This window comes from Centruroides sculpturatus, unplaced genomic scaffold, assembly GCF_000671375.1.
Source record: "Centruroides sculpturatus isolate CEXI.00-Female unplaced genomic scaffold, Cexi_2.0 scaffold18, whole genome shotgun sequence".
NCBI classification, from domain to species: Eukaryota; Metazoa; Arthropoda; class Arachnida; order Scorpiones; family Buthidae; genus Centruroides; species Centruroides sculpturatus.
Window position 1 is genome coordinate 933,965 of NW_019384302.1, and position 18,932 is coordinate 952,896.

Below are 18,932 nucleotides of genomic sequence, written 5' to 3' on the forward strand. Positions count from 1 at the left end.
ATTCCGTTTTATATGAATTCCATGTTGTACGAGTCACTTAGATTTTACAAATACGTGTGCCGGGCTGTGAACGGCTCACGTATTTGTAAAATCTAAGCGACTCGTACAACATGGAATTCATATAAAACGGAATTATCAACAGTGTTATAGGGGGGGGTCGACTGTATAAACATGCGATTTTATTAATATTGTTAACGTTAAACAGCTGATTACACTTTGAAAGAATGACACAACACGTTTATATAAAATTATGCAAACACAGTTGACTCTCATTTCACGTCGTCAGCATTACAAACAACAATAAGGACACAAAAATTTGGAAGTAATAACGATAGTAGCCAGCATTTTTCTGGAGAAGATAAACCGTCTTATAAAAAATTTATCCTATTGATAAATTATGTAGATGTAGAATACACGTACGACTGTTAAAATAACCAGAATTGTGATTTCGAACGGTTTTTATCGATTCGATACTTTCCCAAATGTCAAAACATCGCCATGACATCAATCATCGGCATTTATTGACATTTATTCGTTACGCCGTCGAATATAAAAATTAAAAACAGTTGCTTTCTCTTTAAATACGTTACCAAAATAAGATATTAAGTGATGATTTATCTCGTTACGAATGCGATAAATCTTATTCATAATAAGTTATGGGACATACGATAACAGATCGTCTGCCTTTTTAATTATCCCTCGGTTCGTGCCTAATGCTAAGAAATTCCTAACCGCCAAATTAATTTTATTCTAATATTTTACATTCTTCTTACTTAATAACGATTAATTAAATATAATTACCTGTCTCGGAAATCCTCTCCGGTTCCATAACACTCGATACGAGTTTGTGAATGTGTAATTTGTATATACAGCGGTACTTAGCACACGCTACTTCCCCGGTACTGTTATCGATCACGTTTGTCAGTGTTGCCGTTTTTGTCTGAATTCTTACCTCCGAAACCTCTAAGTATAGTAGAAAATATTTTAGAAATTCTCTAAATTGTTATGAGTTTTAAAAAATGAATAAACAATCTAAATAATAGTAATAATTATATATACTGTATCGTTCAAAATATATTAAATATTTTATTTATATAATAAACGTGGAATTTTCTACTATTTTAATGTTAGAATCGTCGGTTTGCATTTACCGATACTGTTGACTTTTCTTGACTTTCGTTTGGAAAGGAATAAAATTTTAGCAGGTTTTGTTTCTTCATTCATAGTTAAACTTTCAAAAATTGGTTATTTTCTTTCTTAACTTATATCTAAATACTCTAATTTTGAAAAAAAAAAAAAACCTAAACCCGAAATTTTTTATTGTAATCTACACGCTGCTTTTCCTTTTAACCAATGGAAATAAAGCCGTACAAATGACAGTAAAATTACGCCCAATTTTTACTTTCGGTTTTGAATTCTATTAATTTACGCTTTTTTAAAAATAGCTTCTAATTCACTTTCAAATTCATCGTTACGGGGGGAAAACCTCTAAATCTGGAGGTAAAAACCTCTAAAACGGCAATATTACAGCCTATTGGACGATTTCTAATTTTAAAATTTTTTATCTCTCTCCTTTCGCATCTTTTTTAATGAAAAATAATTTGTTATTTGGTTTCGTGATATTTTTTATAATGAATGATTTCAGAAGCGAAATATTAGTAAGACAAATTTATTGCGTTTTAAAGAACTATGCATAACGTCACTTTCGGAGAGACTGCTAGAGCTTTTTCTTTTTTTCTCCCGAGTAATGAACATATGAACACTGAAATATTTTAAAACATTAATAATAACTTATATACAACATTGGTAATTATTTTGAATAGAATTTGATAATTTTTTACAGAGCGATAACCATTAAAAGTAACGTAAATATTATTGTATTTTACCATTGGAAGACCAAGAGAATTTCTTTTAATTAAACTTTGCTGCAAAAATAAAATTTTATATAGAAAAAAATTAATTCAGTTTGTAAACTTAATGAACATCTCAACCTATTCGAAATGCAGAAAGAGGATTTATTTTGTATTTTTTTAAATGTCGGTCAGATGTCCGATTAGCCTCGGCTTGCCGCTCTGGAGTGGCTTGGATCCGGTACCGGCTGTGACTGCCTAGATTTTCTAAGAGTTCTGGAGGTCTCAGGTCTCCGGGATTTCGACTGGGGATGAGACCAACGACATATAACTATTAGACCCCAAACCGAGACGCCATCTTTGAAACCAATTGAACGTGCGTCCGCCATTACAGGTAGACAATTTTTGCTATGTACTGTATGCTGCACCATGTTCTGTCTCACAGTTGGATGGCTGAGATGATGCTCTCCCGAAAATCCTGAAGATCCTGTCTTTTATGTAACGCACAGAAAGAAATCCAAAGGGTATGGTATCGGTCATACCAGACAAAGACCTGCACTTTCTCCTGTGGCGAAGCTATGACTGGACAAAAATGCTCACGAATCGACTTCTGCGCATCTTGCAGTACGAAAAAATCTCTATAACACTTGAATAGGTTTCCCATCAAATGCTGCTTTTATATATCTTAAATCATTCATTTTTATGACAAATTAAAATCGGATACTTTCGATTGGAACACCCTGTATATTGAAAATGAAATTAACATTCTGCACGTCAGTACATAGGCATTACTAACACAAACCACATTTATTTATATACCATATACCACTGTTGATAATTCCGTTTTATATGAATTCCATGTTGTACGAGTCACATGTATTTGTAAAATCTAAGTGACTCGTACAACATGAAATTCATATAAAACGGAATTATCAACAGTGTTATAGGGGGGCCGACTGTAATTAAAGTACTCTAAAATGCGATGTGAATAAAGTAGTGCATTTTGTATTATGTACTACATCTCAAATGCAATACTACACTACATATACTATACAGTATAATACTGTGGTACTCTAATCAAAATACCTATAACTAAATTTATATTTTCTCTGTAACGATGTAAATATTGCAATATTTTTCGTATAACGAATTACTTGTTAGTTCCGCTGAGTCAATTTACGATAATCAAATTGTTTTAAGTAAGCTTTAGACTATTGTTTGTTGTTCCGTTAAAATGTAATTCCTTTAAATTTTTAATAGAAATGATTATTCAAACTTCAAAAGAACAAAGAAATCTTTATATTTATACTAATTTTCTATATATTTTCTCTTTAAATATATTTTTTATTATTATTGTTGTTCACGTTTGACCTCTATACATTTTCACACAGACCGAGTAAAGAATTGTGTAGTAAATTATAAATAGTAAAATAGTATATATAATACGGATTGTTAAAAAATAATTTTAATATATTTTTAAATTTATTTCTTAAAAATATTGTTGAATTTAATGCTCAAACTAACTCGTAAGATAAGTTTAAAATGGGAAAAAAAAGCAGGAATTTTTCCAGTAAAAGTCATTCGCTTTCTGGGTTTACCTCACAGAGAAAGTAGACAAGCACCACTCAGAAAATATTCATTTATTTCTTTTCTTATATTGATAAAAACGGCATACTACGACGTGTCTTATCGTAAATCTAGACACAAATTTTCAATACGTAGCGAGTCTGAAAAATCGATTTTTAACAATTTTTCAATAAAACTAGAAGGTAGGATCTCGTTAGACTTCGAATGAAAGCTTTGTAATTTGTTGCAATTATTTTTTAAAAATTACATTACGAAACTTAAAAAAATACTCTTAACAGAAATATATTAAAAATAAACTAAATTATAACTAATTATTTTAAAATATTTTTGTATTATCTTATTAATATCTCGAGGTTTATCACGAAATAACATTACAGCATCCATCTTTTCTAAAAAAGTATAAGAGTGTGGATAATGTAACAAATAACGTAATTTATTGGTGGCACCGCAAAACACCTATCCGATGTGTTACACAATAAATAAATTAATATATCATATCATATAAATCAATATTAACTACATTTTTTTAAGCAGCTATAGTGGTTATTTGGCTGAAAAAATTGTAGACATAAATTTCCAATGTCTGTTCTTCTTTAATCTCGAGAACGGAGTCAGATAGATGAAATCCGAAACCAGATATGAAAACCTTATGAGCAGAGGCACCGATTTAACTCCGGAAGACACCTTATTTTAATTTACAAGTCTTTCCATGAAAGGAGTTAAATAGATGACTGGTACGAGCGTATTGCTAACAGGAAAAGTATGATATACAGGGACAAGCCACTACTAATTTGATATGGAGAGCTTTTATTTTAAAGCAACAAAACAGATTGTTTTGATATCATAGGATTCTGCAGTACAGTACATTAAACATCATCCCGGATACGCCGCCGTTTGGAATCATTTGTATGTCTCTAATCGTTAGAATCGCCATCGCTAACTCGATATTAATTCATATACAGTAGAGCGTCGTTTATCCGAATCAATTGGGGACTGGGGTTGTTCGGATAACTTATTTTACGGATAACCGAATATGTACGAAAAAATATATTAACCTATCCCGTGTTGAAATTTTTCTCCGTTGCGTGTCGCTTCGCGTTGAATTTTCGTCGATGTTAAGCCTAACGTAAACTTTTTAAAATAATAATCGTGGCTATTGTATCGTTAAAAATGATTTCTTTATGTTTTACAAACGAAATAAATATATTGAAAAATATAAAAACAAATAAAAATTATACTTTAGGCCGACTGGATTTCTTTCGGATAACCGACTTTCGGATAAACGACGCTCTACTGTAATGTGTTTTAAAAAACAAATCTGGTTTTATTTCATCTTAGTTTTTATTTTTTGCTTCGTTACTAACTTAGAATTCTCTTTCAGTAGAAATTTTAAATCATTTTAAAATTTAATTACGAATTTATTTCGAAATTTTTTCTAATTAATTTTATTAATTAGGAAAAATATATCGCAACTACGCCGTGAATTATTTCTGATAATATTCTGATATAATTACAAAATAAACGATTGTCATTAAGAATGTTTTGAAGCATTTGTAAAGATTTTATAAACCCCTTTTAATAACTAAACATCGGTCATTCGTATATAACAGACCTGCACGACATACGACCCTCGAAAAATGTAGAGAATGTAAAAGAAAGTAAAGATATAACGAGTACATTCACGATAAATACAAACTTAAGAAATAAGTGTAATTAATTGAAATTTTCCATTTTTTATAATATGGTTTGTATATAAAATAGTTTAATTATTAATTAATTATACCTTTACTTAAAAAGTGAGTCGCTAAAAAGTTGTCTGAGGTCCGAAGAAATTTAGCTTATTTTAATTCTATAAAATCTTTTTTACTTCCCTGCTGTTATAACATACATAAAAAAGTATTGTAATTGCATTAAATTTGACTCTCCCAGGTTCTTGAAAATGTCGACGTTTTGATACCCCTGAACCAAAAAGAGCAAAAAACACAAAAAAATCCAGGAAAAATCTCGGCTTTTATGAGATTTTATTTAAAAAATAACTTATATTGTATTTAATAATCGTAATAAATAAAATTGCGCATGGCGCCATCTGTTACGAGATTTTATTATAAAAACTTTTTATATTATTAAAATTATTATAAAATGGCAAAAAGCTTAATTTTGACAGTAGAGATAAGTTTTTATAAAAAGAAAAAAACTGTAAAAGCTAAATAATATCCCTTGTTGTGTATATTTTACGGCCAAAGCCGTAAAAACTCTATTAGTTTCGAGGAAGTGGGGAGGAAGAATGAAACGTAACGATTTCTTACAAAATATAACTCAAAAAACTATTTTTATTATTTATTAACATACTAATGCTACATACTATCATTTTATATATGATCCTACTACCTACCGTGTAGTTAACTGAGTTAGATTTTTATGTTAGCAATAATCTTCTCGGATTTACCGAAAATTTTCTATAACTTTCTTTTTCACAATCTCACTATGTTCTTTCACAAAATTCCGATGCACGCTCATCAGGCATAATCCAATCAGTCTTTCCTCTTCCGTAGTGCTCCTAAGCCAGGTTTTCACTCTTCGAAGCGTACTGAAGGATCGTTCTACGGTCGCCATAGTGCATGGAATAGTGCTCAGAATTGTGAATGATTTTCTCATAACAGAAAAAAATATAAGTTTCGTTAAGCCGGTCAACGACTTCTATATCCCTTAATTTGTCTTCCACAAATTATACCAAAGATCCACTTCTCCGGTGACATCATCCAACTCATAAAAATTTGTAAACGGTTCTGCCTTCTTGTGTAAATCTGTAATAATAATTTTGATCATATATAAAGGATGTAGTTTTGTTAACGCAAAGGCTGATATATTTTCTTGGGAAAATCGAATATTTAACGATGATGTAAGCTAATCCATATATCGTATAATTAGTGAACGTCACCAGTATTCATAGTCATTGTCTGATGGCGGATTGCTCTGTGTTTTAAAACCTACAAATTCTTCTCGGATTTCTCCTTTGCTTTCATTGTAGAGTCGCAAGCCAATTGATACTAAATTGATACGTCTGTATTGGTGTATCTGTATGTCAATTACAATTCTTCTAAGGAGGGATGCCCTCCCCTATCCCTCGCTGGGTACGTCCTTGTATGATCAGATAAGAAATGAGTGTAGATTCGAAATTGTAATGTATCCTTATGTAGTTGACATTGGTTCCTGTAAATATTCAAAGCACTTCGAAAATCGTCGTTCCTATTTTCTTTTTTCGTTTGATCCGGTATATCGACTCGAATATCTCTCGATTTTCCGTAAGTCTGTTATAAGGTATTTGCATGATAGCAAATGACATTTTAAAAAATAGAAATTAATGATTAAATTTCATAAAAAATCACTCAAATCTGATTAGAAATTCTTTTACATTGGTTTTGTTAACAAACAATACTCAAACAATAACAATCTTTTAGTTCTTATTATTAAAAACTACTTAATTAATGATGTTAGCTAAACGACATTAAAATTTAAATTTCATCAGAGTAATGAATATAGAAAAAAAACTCTTAATATCGCAAAATGCTAGTCTAATTATTTGATATATTTTTGAACGAGCTTCTCTGAAAAAAAAAAGACGTTACAAACAAGTCATAAAAATAACAGAATAGTAAAAAATTTTCCCTATAGATGGCAGCAAGCAGTAGCCTACTTTAGAGAACCTGTAGTCATACTATAGCTGCCGCCATGTCTTTTCCAAACTGATTTAGCCCCGGCCACATACTATACTTAGTTGGAAAAAAAGGAAATAATCTAGCACTTATTTAAATGGAAATTGGAGTAAAAGAAAATAAATGTCGTTTTCGCATTTTTTTACTTTTTAATTTTTACTTGTTTATTAAATACACTGCTTAATAATTTTTGGAATTTGTTTATAATGAACGTTTACTTGACGCGCCGAATGACCAGCCATTTTATAATAGTTTAAAAAGTTTTTTAAACAAAAAAATATCAGACGGTACCACTTAATGTTGCCGGAAAAGTTAAGCAACTCGTTGCTGGATTTTGTTTTACTTAGAACGGCGTTTGAAAACGTTAATTCGAGTAAAGGGGAAAAATTAAAAATCGATAAAATCAGTTCTTGAGAATTTATCGAGCTGGAAATCATTGTTGTCGGAATCGATTGCCGCAATTGATTTCGAGTCATTAACGAGGTTGAGGCCGAAGTTTTAAACGCGAAAACGTGTACGTCGGACGTTCAACGCTGCTTTCCTGTAAGCATAGGTGTTTGGAATGTCGTTGAAACAATGGTGTTTGGAACATCGAGCATGATTCCACTGACTATCTAAACACCATTGTCAAACTTCTATGCTTACAGGAAAGCGGCGCTGAACGTCCGACGTACACGTTTTCGCGTTTAAAACTTCGGCCTCAACCTCGCTATTAATTCGAATCGTTTAAAAACTTTTAAAGCTGGTGTTCTCAAATATAAATATATTTTAAACGAACTTTTGAAGAAATAAAGGAATCATTTTGTAGCATAAAATAAATTTATTTTGACAAATTTGTACATAGATTATACAAAGTATAATATAGTTTATACAGACAGCCTGATGGCCGAGCGGTTAAGGTGATCACCTACAGTTTGGGGAACCCGGTTCGAAAAATCCCCTGGTATTTTTCGGGGTGGCTGTGGTCCTTCCAGACATGTCGGATCCCATTGTAGGTCTGGCCGATCCCATAATGAGCTTGCTAGAAAGAAGTGTTCACAGTGCAGAAACTTTTAAAAACTGTACTTTTAATAATCGATTGCATTTTACGTTTAAAACGAAAATACAAAACGCTTTAGAATTCATAATGTTCCGGTAATCCATATATTACAGCAATATTTCGGTACTTAATTTTAAGGCGTCGGTCTACCCCTGGGGAACCAGAGTGAAGAATTTTATTTAAAAAAAAAGTTTTATATTATTAAGCAAAAAATAAAATTGTGTATGGCGCCATCTGTTATCAGATTTTTTTAAAATAAAACTTTTTATATATTTTAATTACTATAAAATGACAAAAAGCTTAATTTTCAGGATAGGAGTGAGTTTTATAAAAGAGTGAAATGTTAGTAATGAATAAAATCTTCATTAAGTCCTCCTACTTCTTTCGAGATTTAGGGGTTATGTATCTCCTCACTCTCTCGACTTTTCACCACCAAAATTTGATAGCATGAATGCCCCTCATATACAAGCCACCGTGCCAAATTTCGTTTTTTAATAATTATTCCATCCCGAGATATTAAGCTAAATAGACGCCAACACACCCCACATACATATAAATACATATTCATAACATTTTTTATAGGTTTTTCTTGACTTTTTTTGGACTCAAAAGGTCTCAAAATGTGAAGATTTGCAACAAAAAGGGACATATTTGTTACGATTCCCATTCTTTCCCTTGTTATGTATACATAACAGCCGGAAAAGAGAGTTGTTCTGATTCAGAGTCGTGCCTCATTACACTTTCGATGTATTGTCATAATAAGGAAAATGCATGCCTTAATATATATAATTAATTTTACTGATAATAATACAAAAAAAAGACGAGTAATTGCTACAAGAAACGAAAGATATTTTTGTATTAGATTTCATAATCTGGCCATCTTTTGTATAGTGACATAAAGAGTATTTTAAAAATACATTATAAATCATATAGAAGAAAAGTGAACGAGTGCTGATCAATATAAAGCATTTTAAAATGAAAATACATGTTTTGGGTAAGAATTAAAATATATCAATAATTTTTTTTGGCAATTATAACACAAATTATGGAAGCTTTTAGTAGAACTATTGAAATCACGAAAATAATTTCTTCTTTTTTCGCGAGAGATTTGACTTCGAATCCTTCGCTGTTCCCAGTGATATTTGTGGAAATTTCGAGTGGAAACTTATCCATCCATTATCCACACCATCGATCCTTTTGCTGTTCGGGATAACTCGAAATAGGCACAATCGAGGCCAACCGCACGACCCATTATCGCTGATGTCTGGCAGAAACAAATTCGATCCTTCCACAGATAATTTTATTGAGAACATATTATCGTTTCTACTTAAAAAAACAATAGAGATTCTGTTCAGAAACTTATGGCATAAACTTAAAATAATGAATTTCTTCATTGATTAGAATTACAAAGAAATATTTAACTAACCCCACAATTATTATTGTCGTATTGTATAAAACAGAATCTAATCATAACGTTATAACATATATTTAAGTAATTATTGTCTATCATTCGTGTCTCTGAATCGGTGTTGGATCTGTGAATAATAAATCCTTTCCTATTCACGCTATTGTTTCCTGAACGTAACGACACTTTCATTGATGACCTAACATTGTTTACACAAGTTATTAAACCAAACAAATGAATGATGAAAATAGTACGGTATTATATTTAGAAGACCGTCGGAAAAATACTATACTTTTCAATAGTTTATTTGTAATATATTTCGATAAATATACAAGTCGACCCCCCCTATAACACTGTTGATTTTTCCGTTTTATATGAATTCCATGTTGTACGAGTCACTTCGATTTTACAAATACGTGTGCCGGGCTGTGAACGGCTCACATATTTGTAAAATCGAAGTGACTCGTACAACATGGAATTCATATAAAACGGAAAAATCAACAGTGTTATGGGGGGTCGACTGTATTGTAAAAATATAAAAAGTGTTGAGCAATGAGATTGGATATTGATAATGCGGTTCAAGATGCTATAGACTAATGCTGACTGAATTTAGTTCCCAAAAAAATGAAAAGCTGAAGAATATCAATTCAAAAAATAAAAAATGTAGACGAAATTCGAATACGAGTGGTAGAGAAAGAGGAGTGGGCCTTTGATCCACTGTCGAATTTCCAGAATGAGAATTGAGGAAGAAGACGAGGATGTTGTTACATACTTTGGATAACGTTATTCAACGTACAGTACAGTCAATACAATATTTCCATGTACTTTATTTTGTGTAAGGTATACAGGAGCAGATGCACACATTAACTAAGCAAGTCTCACTCTTTGAAGCTTTTAATCTTATTATTATATTTGATAGAGGAGAATAGCACATTATATATTGTAGCGAGTCTAAACCCGACGTTTTGTATATACAGTATTATAATTTAATAACAATACGTTACAAAATTGTTATATATGTAAAACTATTCTATATTCAGATTTCTATACTTAGAAAATTGAAATATGAGTAAAAAATGAAGTTAAATTCTTAAAATACCCTTAAAAGAAAATAATGGCTGTGTTAATAATTAAAAGAATTTAGTAATTTACAATTCAAATCTGGTCTCATTTTATTTAAGTATCGACACGAGAAATGTCGATAATTAAATAAAATGAGACCCGATAAGTAAGAATAAAAAGTCGTGACGACTATTAACAGTATTCCTGAATTATTCTGGTTAATTTCTTAATTCTAAACGGGTTGTATTAACCGTACGTGATGAAAATGACGACGAAACCCGGCGTCAGGTAAAACGGCATTTTTTGACTCGACGTGTAAGGTGACCTTTGTTTACCGGTCCGACCGTAAGATACGGATACGACACGAACCTTACTCGATCTCGTCCCACTCGAAACTCCGACAGAATGGGCTGGCCAAACCCGTAAAAACTTAAACCGCTAATCCCCCCTCCCCGTACGTCACAACCCGACGATTTTGCCATGCGGTAACGATGGTATTTTTGCGTGTGATTTAACAAAACGATTGTAGAAAAATTAACGCCTATTTATCGACCCGTCGTTCTCTTCTTCTCCGAAAAAAAAAAAAAATGTGTTTATCAAACTCGAATTGGCCTAGTTTAAGGTTACTTTAACGCACCGCATCTAACTTTTCGCGCGCCGCGTGGCGCGACGTGTAAATCGCTATAGGCGCCACGCCACGCAACGCGACGATAAGTTGTAATGCCTTTTAGTCCTACTCTGATTTTACGTCGACGTTATAAACGAGAGAATCGACTTCGACGATTAACTTTCTCTCTAATTAGTTTCGTCCGAATTCATTCGCGATCGTCCGATAAAGATTACAACGGAGTAACGAATTTTAATATTCTTTCGGGAAAGAAGAACTTTTAGTTCTGAGAATCCTTATCCGAAAGAACAAAGAAACGAGACAATTAAATTCTAAGCGCTTTCGAATAATACAGATTAATCATCAGTTTGTATGGAAGGTAAACGGCAAATGGATAAAAGTTTAATTTTTTTAACGACAGATGTCGCTACCGCCTTTCGCCTTTCTTCGAATTCGAGTTATTTCGAATGGCGGAGTCGAAAGACAAAAAAATTAAAAAATTCGTCCGTAAAACTAACTTTATTTCTTTTCCTTCGGTAATTTTTACTACGACCTGGCGTTAGGGTAGAATCACGTCACGACCTATCGCCCGAAAAACCGAGAGCATCCGTTTAACAGAGGACTCGTTTATCCGGAGGCACGAGGCGCTTTGCGAGGGCGGAAATCACGCGAATTTTAATAAAGACAACCCATCCCAGATTCTTTAAAAGGAGGAAATTAACGTTTCGGATCCGGTATGGTCCGTATAGTATAGACGGGGTAGGGCGGACAATTCAGAAGGTAACAACTGCAAAGGACGAGGTCGAAGGGCATCGAATCACTCTTACGGGTGCGAGCGAATTGCTAGAGAATATTTTCGGAAATTCTCCGGCAGTTCCGCCACCGGCTGGTAACTTTAATTTAAATTATTGAAAAATATCGGCACCGACGTTGTGGTGGAAGGAGGGTAAACCCGGCGGCCACGTTTCCACTCGCGGAAACGTATACTTTTACGGAATTAAATAAAATTCTTTTCGTGTCAGACGGACCTTAGTAAATACGTAAGGAAAAGTACGAATCTCCCTCTTCTCTAGCAATTTTTATGACGTTTTCGTGCCGATCTTTCCTACGTTTCTTCTTTTTTTTAACTCTAGACGGCACCCACACGTCGAATACCCTTCTTATTGTCGCTTTATTATTATTGTTATTATTCGTAATAATACGTTGTGTGACGTCACAGACCACGAAAATACAAAACGCGTCGACGTAGTAATAAAATTTAAGCGGTAATGGACGTTTTTAGATACTTAACGTTACGAGCGTAAACAACGAAATACGCAATTAATAAACGAAAACAAATTGGATGGGGAAGTTCGATTGGTTAATTATAGAGGTAGAGACGATTCTGTAAATCGCGGAGAGTCGCAGGACATTAATATTCACGGTACACTACTTAAAAACTGTCGAATAGAACAATAACAATGATATCTAATTGGACAATTCTACTTCCTCTCGATGTATGCGTGCTCAGACTAACGTATAGAAATGTTCTTGTAACAGCCATAGTGTGTGACGTAGAGGGTGCACTGACCTCGACTGTACTAAATTTCAGAGTTGCAAACATGATGTGACCGGAACTGCATACTGGATTTGGCAGGTAATAACATTAAGATTTTAACTGGTAGAGGTATCGTTTTTTGTCGAAATTCGAGAGGATGTCGTTGGTTTTTTTACGCGTTATTTCGCTTTCTTTATTTTTCTAACTTTTTCCCGTGTGTTTCGAAGGGGTTTTAAACGCCTGACGTTTACTGTTATTCCCTCGGTGTTTGTTTAGTACGAGACGAGTGTGGCATTTCGGTAGGACACTCGCCGGTCGGGACGTTTTTCGTCGTTAACCCAAGTCGATAAGACGGGGTTACGCGGGGTAGAGAATGCGTTATTGTCTGTCTTTCCCCGCGCGTAATTTATTACCGTCCCCCCCGGTCAAAAATGTATATCGCGGATCTCGTTTTGAAACCTGGCTCGGCTATAGAACATTCCCCAAGGTAGATGTATAGAAACCTGCTTCGGGTCATTGCCACTTGGCGAGCTTTTGCATTGGTTGCGTGGCGTCACGTGGACGTATAGCGTAACACGTGATTAGTTCCATGCAGTGACTATGTATAGAATATAAAAGAAAAAGACCAGACGAGTACCGATTGGACGCTGGGAGAATATAAAAGAATAAATAAAGGGATTAAAAAATGTACACGGGGTAGTTTTGTTGTTAATTAGAAGACAGGAAGCCGTTTTTGTGGAGAAAAATTTTTAAAAACTTTCTGCAAGACTAAGTACGGAGCTCCGGTGTTGGCTCGACGACGTCTCGACGCGAGAAAAACTTTTCACCCCCGAAAATTTTAAGCTAAAAGTGTTACGCAACAAACACGGGAATCGAAGGGATGACACCGTCTTATCCCGCGGGATTAGCGGACGAAAATCGTCGTCCGACCCACTAATGGGAAGTGATAGGGGGCCAAGGTTCGCTCGGGTGAACGACCTCCGTCAATCACGTGACGGCGCCCAATTCGGTTACGTCCGCACCGAAGCGACTCGTTACGGCCGCGTTTTCGGAATTCGGATGCCGAACGACGAGTTTATATTATATTGTTTTTGTATTTCGCACGGTCTACGGCGGGTACGGTCGTTCCGTCCATGTAGTGGTATCCCCGCGACCTATTTCTCCGCTGCGCATGCGTCTCTTGCATCACATCCATGTGTCGGCCGCTTACACGATTCGATGTTCTCTTTCAAAAGCCATTGTTAGTCGAACGAGTATCGGACGAAATGACGGAGAAGAAGGATTAAATATTCAAAAAAATATCCCTTTATCTGCTCTTGTATTTTTGTGTGTTTTCCGTTGGATATCGAACGACGCCGGAGCGGAATTATGACAGGTCAGTAACCCCTTACGTTCGTAATCCGTCACTCTGTTCTACTTTAACACCTTGCCTCGTGTGATGTGGTGGTTCTGCAGGTCCTAGAATAATAAATACGTGGAAGCCAGCCAGTTTGTTCCGCGCCGAACTGCACTTTTTTTACTGGGGTATAATTCGGTTTTTTACTGAAGAAGAAAAAAAGTATTTATGACTACGAGTTCGACGGCGAAGCACCCGAAGGGGGCTCGTGTCGAATTCGAAGTTATAACCCGTCCTAGATGTGGGTTGGAAAAACCGCGGTGTTGGAAGAGAGAGAGAGAGGACCACGTCGATCGAGGGGTGAGTCACGTTCGTAACTTTTTAATCCTACGTCCGAGTGATTTAGTGGAGTATAAAACACTCGATCCGTCCTTCCGAGAAAATGATTCATTCCAAATTATTTTATACGCCGTGACGTGTCGGGGGAGGAGGAGGAATTTCTCTTCTTCTAATTCAACAGAAATTTTGGCTAAAAGGATTCGTCTTCCGACTGTTTTCTTCAAATTGCTCCGCCGGTTGCGTAAACGAAAACAATTTTAGCGCTTGTCAAATTGCTAAGGAAATAACTTTGGAAAGGGACGAGGTACGTAACAATTTTCTCGTTACGTAAATTCGAATTTTCTATATTTAAGTTAACATTGTAAGTGTCGAACTTACGGCTTAAACAAAAAACAATGTGTAACTTCGAATCGATCTTCGAACTTTTATCTGTTAAGGAAGTGAAGCGTCGAAGAGGAATTGTGGCGTGTCGATTTGCTATATTAACTCGGTATTGCGGCTTTGAATTTCTTGTTTATCTCCTTAACTAATTTTAAATAGATTAGCATTTTGTACGGGACGTTTCGACGCCTTATCTTCCTCTATTCTTTTTTATAACGTTTGTTTTTTTCGTCGTTCGTATCCTCCAAATGAGACCTCTGACTCCGTGTTGGAGCATTGGCTACACTTCTGTACTCGCTTATTTATTATAATCACGTAACGACCTATTTAAAAATAACCGATTTGTTTTAAAAGTGTGTATTATCTAATTGATAAATCGTTATAAAAAATATATATACTGGAAAGTAGAAAGTGTTTGGAATAATACAAAACGCCATGCATTTTTTTTTGTGTGTTTCAGTCGATTGAAAAACTCGAGTTGAATCCCCTGTAAATTTCCTGTCTCGAAAGAATTTCGACGTGCGCAATTTTTTAAATTTCTTCAGCTTTGTTATCGCTACGGGTTTCGTAAATATCTAGAACCTGTTGATTCATCGTTTAAGGGGAGAGCGAACGGGAGCTGCAGTTACTAGTTACGTAGCTCCCTGCACCCCTCTACGATGGGTTCATACGTTTGTTTTCAATGCATTTTGCAAGTGTTACGGAGCAATTTACTAACGACAATTGCTTATTTCGGTTATGAAAACATCCAAGTTAGATTAAAGTCACCGGCGTTACCATTAAAAATCTTAATAACTTCCGTTTCCGGTATTGAATCGTTTCGATAATCGATAAGTATCGTGGCACGAAAATAGAAAGTTTTGTGATACTAATACAGTTTTTATACGTCGTTCTTTCCTTTTTGATGGATGTATACATACTATTACGTGAAAGACGTCCCTGTAAACACGCTGGTACTGTACACAAGATACACTGTAGGTCGAAGAAATACGTATAGCCTATATATATATATACACAAATAAATTACAAGCATTCGGAAACACCCCGATATACCGAATATAAATGTATACATTTATTATTGGGTCATTTTAATATTTATCATTTTTAGTCTCGAAGTTACGTGATTCGACCATTTTATTTATTTATTCGTTCCCTATTTACACAGAACGAGACAATCGACGATCCCTTCTCTTTAATGGACGAGAAGAAAAGCGTTTATATAAGAAAAAATGGAAGTGATCGACTGTAAAGTTTTCTCGTAATTGGAACGCCGTTACGATCGATTAACGAAGATTAATGATCGATCGTCGCATCGATTCCTCGATCGATTACACGTAAATAAAAGTTAAGAACTTCGAACGGGTCGATCCAATTTTTAGAGTGATCGGTCGTAAGAATTTAGCATAATATAGACCTAAAATTCCCCAAAATTGCAAAAATCTCTCTCTCTCTCTCTCTCTCCGTGTGACGAAACGTAAATTCAATTTCGTCACGTGTCTTTTTGCCTATAAATTTATATATATTTTTTATTCTCCACGCTTCCTCGTATTTCCGTCTCGATAATTTACTAGCATTAAGAAATATAGTTTAAATCGCCAAGCACCCGACCGAAATATTTTATTTCTTGGTATAAAATTCTTTTATAAATTTAAAAAACTGGAACCGTATTTTTACCGGTAGCGCGTGGGAAATTTATTGTTTCTTAGAAAATCGATTTCTCTACAATAACACGTGTTTTAAGGAGTAGTGATGGCGATTTTTCGTTAACTTGCAGGTGTATATGCAAGTTAATACGTAGTACTGATGTTACGAATGTATCTATGTGTCGCAATGCGTTATATCTTATCTATGGATCTATTACGTATTCACTTCTAGCGCAATAGAAAAGAAAAAAAAAAACAATTTTGGCTGGACGAGTAACAATTTCCACCTCAAATTTTTATAACGAGGGCGCAACGCGACGAGCGAAAGCGCGCGTTACGCATCGCGACGGATTTTTAATACCCCTTGTTTTTACTGTTAAAGAATTCGTTAAACGTCTGTTTATACCGTAACGTCTCGACGTACAGAATTACTCGTAGGCTCATATCCTAATTGGAAATGCTCCAAAGTTTATCCGGGCTTTAAATTTGGAAGTTCGAATCAAGGAAACTGTTATAACCGGTTTATTAAGTGCGTAAAACCGTGTTAAATACGATTTAAGAATGGATATTTTTTATTTTATTTCGGACGTAATAACAATTTTGACGAATGACGTACGAAGTCGCAAAACGACAGTCATCAATCTCTAAGAATATTTTTCCAATTTAAATGAGTGATCAGCGATGCATCTGTTAATAATAAAGTTTATTCACCGGATTAATGTCCTTTCGTTTCTTACGTACGACACTTCTCTTTGTTAAGTTAAGAAGACGAGACGTCATCGAATGCAAATGGCGTGCCGTCACCAGATGTTCTCTCATCCGTAAGGTAAAGTCTGACGACGAATGTTTTCGTCTAAAGATATGTTACCCGACAGGTATCTTCGACACCGGTTAATAGGGGTTTTTTTAAAATTAAGAACCTCGTTCGAAAAGGGAAAAGACGGTTTATTAAATGGGTTCAGGCACATTTTATTCGGGAATTTAATGCAATTAAGTTTTCTGTATGCACACTCCATTTTAGTTTTGATCCGTGGCCGATCTTTGATAACCTGACACCAACGGAAAGGGTGGATTTCGTAGACGAGAGAAAGATCGTTTCGGGAAGGAAACGATAGAAATCTCTTGTGAAAACGTTTATTATTATTTTATATGACCCCGATCGGGTTTGATTTCTTCTTTCGAAGGGTCGAGGACCATCGAGTCGAATCGTCTGTAAGAAATAATACAACGGATTTGAATGGAGGAGGAGGAGGTCGAAAATTGGCGCGTTCTACCCGCTGTGACCGAGCGGGAGATGCGCGGATGCGATAATGTTGTTTTGTTTCTTTTGTTTACTACAATAATGCCCATTCTGATATGATGGATTGTTTCATTATACTACGACCCTGGCATATTTTTATTAGTTTCGGTGATGTTTACGCTTCGAAACCAACAGAAGGCGATGCCCTTTCTTTACCTTACAATGTCGTTATCGTACGGGATGTAACTTGATAATATTCTTTGCTACGGAGATTTACGTAAGGTTAGGAAATTCCCATTCTTGTCGGAGAATCTGCTCGTGTCTTAAATAACCCCTTCTTTTGAAACTTCCTTAACGAGACATCACCCGAGAAGTATTTCTTAGAAAATTACCTATAAGCTACAACGGAACGTAGTCGAACGTCACACCAATATTTCAAGTTTTTCCGCGTAACGTAATATGAATTATGTTACGCGATATATCTAGAAATCGACGTAACATTTCTCGGTGTAGAATAGTGTAATCTATTCTCGATTACTGTGAATTTACCAAGATAAACTGGTATTTTTTTAAACCGATTATTGGGTGACGATACGTTCGTTTTAATAAATAAACATACCCTTTACGAAGTCCTATGAAAAATTACCATATAGATAAGCTAGCAATTACGCAAATAGAGACTCCGAGTATAAATTACGACCGTCGTTGCATTTAACGCTCGAAGGGGATACTCTCTTTAGCCGTTCTCCATGAATAATTAATTCTAGAACGGCCATTCTAGAAGACGTAGGCCTCTAATAGACGAAACCTGGGTTAATTGCGGCCTCTCTAATCGAGAAAGTTTAGTAGTTGGCCCCCCGAACAAAAGTGAAGCGGAACAAATCATCCAAATTCATCCACGTGTTAACTCTTCTACTCCATGGCTCGAACTAGTAGTTACGGAACGTAATTAGCAAAAAGTGGTGCTTCTACGCCACACTTAACTTCATTCTGTTCGAAACTCTCGAAACTGTGGAGAGAAAATTGAGACACGAACTTTTCTTTCTTTCATTTTATTTATTCGTTATGCCAATTGACTTTACTCGCACTTAGCATTCGCGATTTGTCAATTCCTAATTATGGAAATTAATTCGTTCGCTGTTATGTATGACGTGTAATTTTATACTCGAAAATATTAGTGTTTTGTCTAGTAT

The 18,932-nt window shown here is 34.8% G+C and overlaps 1 protein-coding gene across 1 annotated transcript in view; it reads left to right on the forward strand.

Annotated features, from left to right (window-relative positions):
- Positions 1-14,020: 14,020 nt before the first annotated feature.
- The window catches only part of LOC111615554 (glutamic acid-rich protein-like), a 103,203-nt gene continuing 98,291 nt past the window's right edge, over positions 14,021-18,932 (forward strand). The window contains exon 1 of the mRNA XM_023357064.1: positions 14,021-14,175. The gene's annotated coding sequence lies outside the window, so the exon portion shown is untranslated. The remainder of the gene's footprint in view (positions 14,176-18,932) is intronic.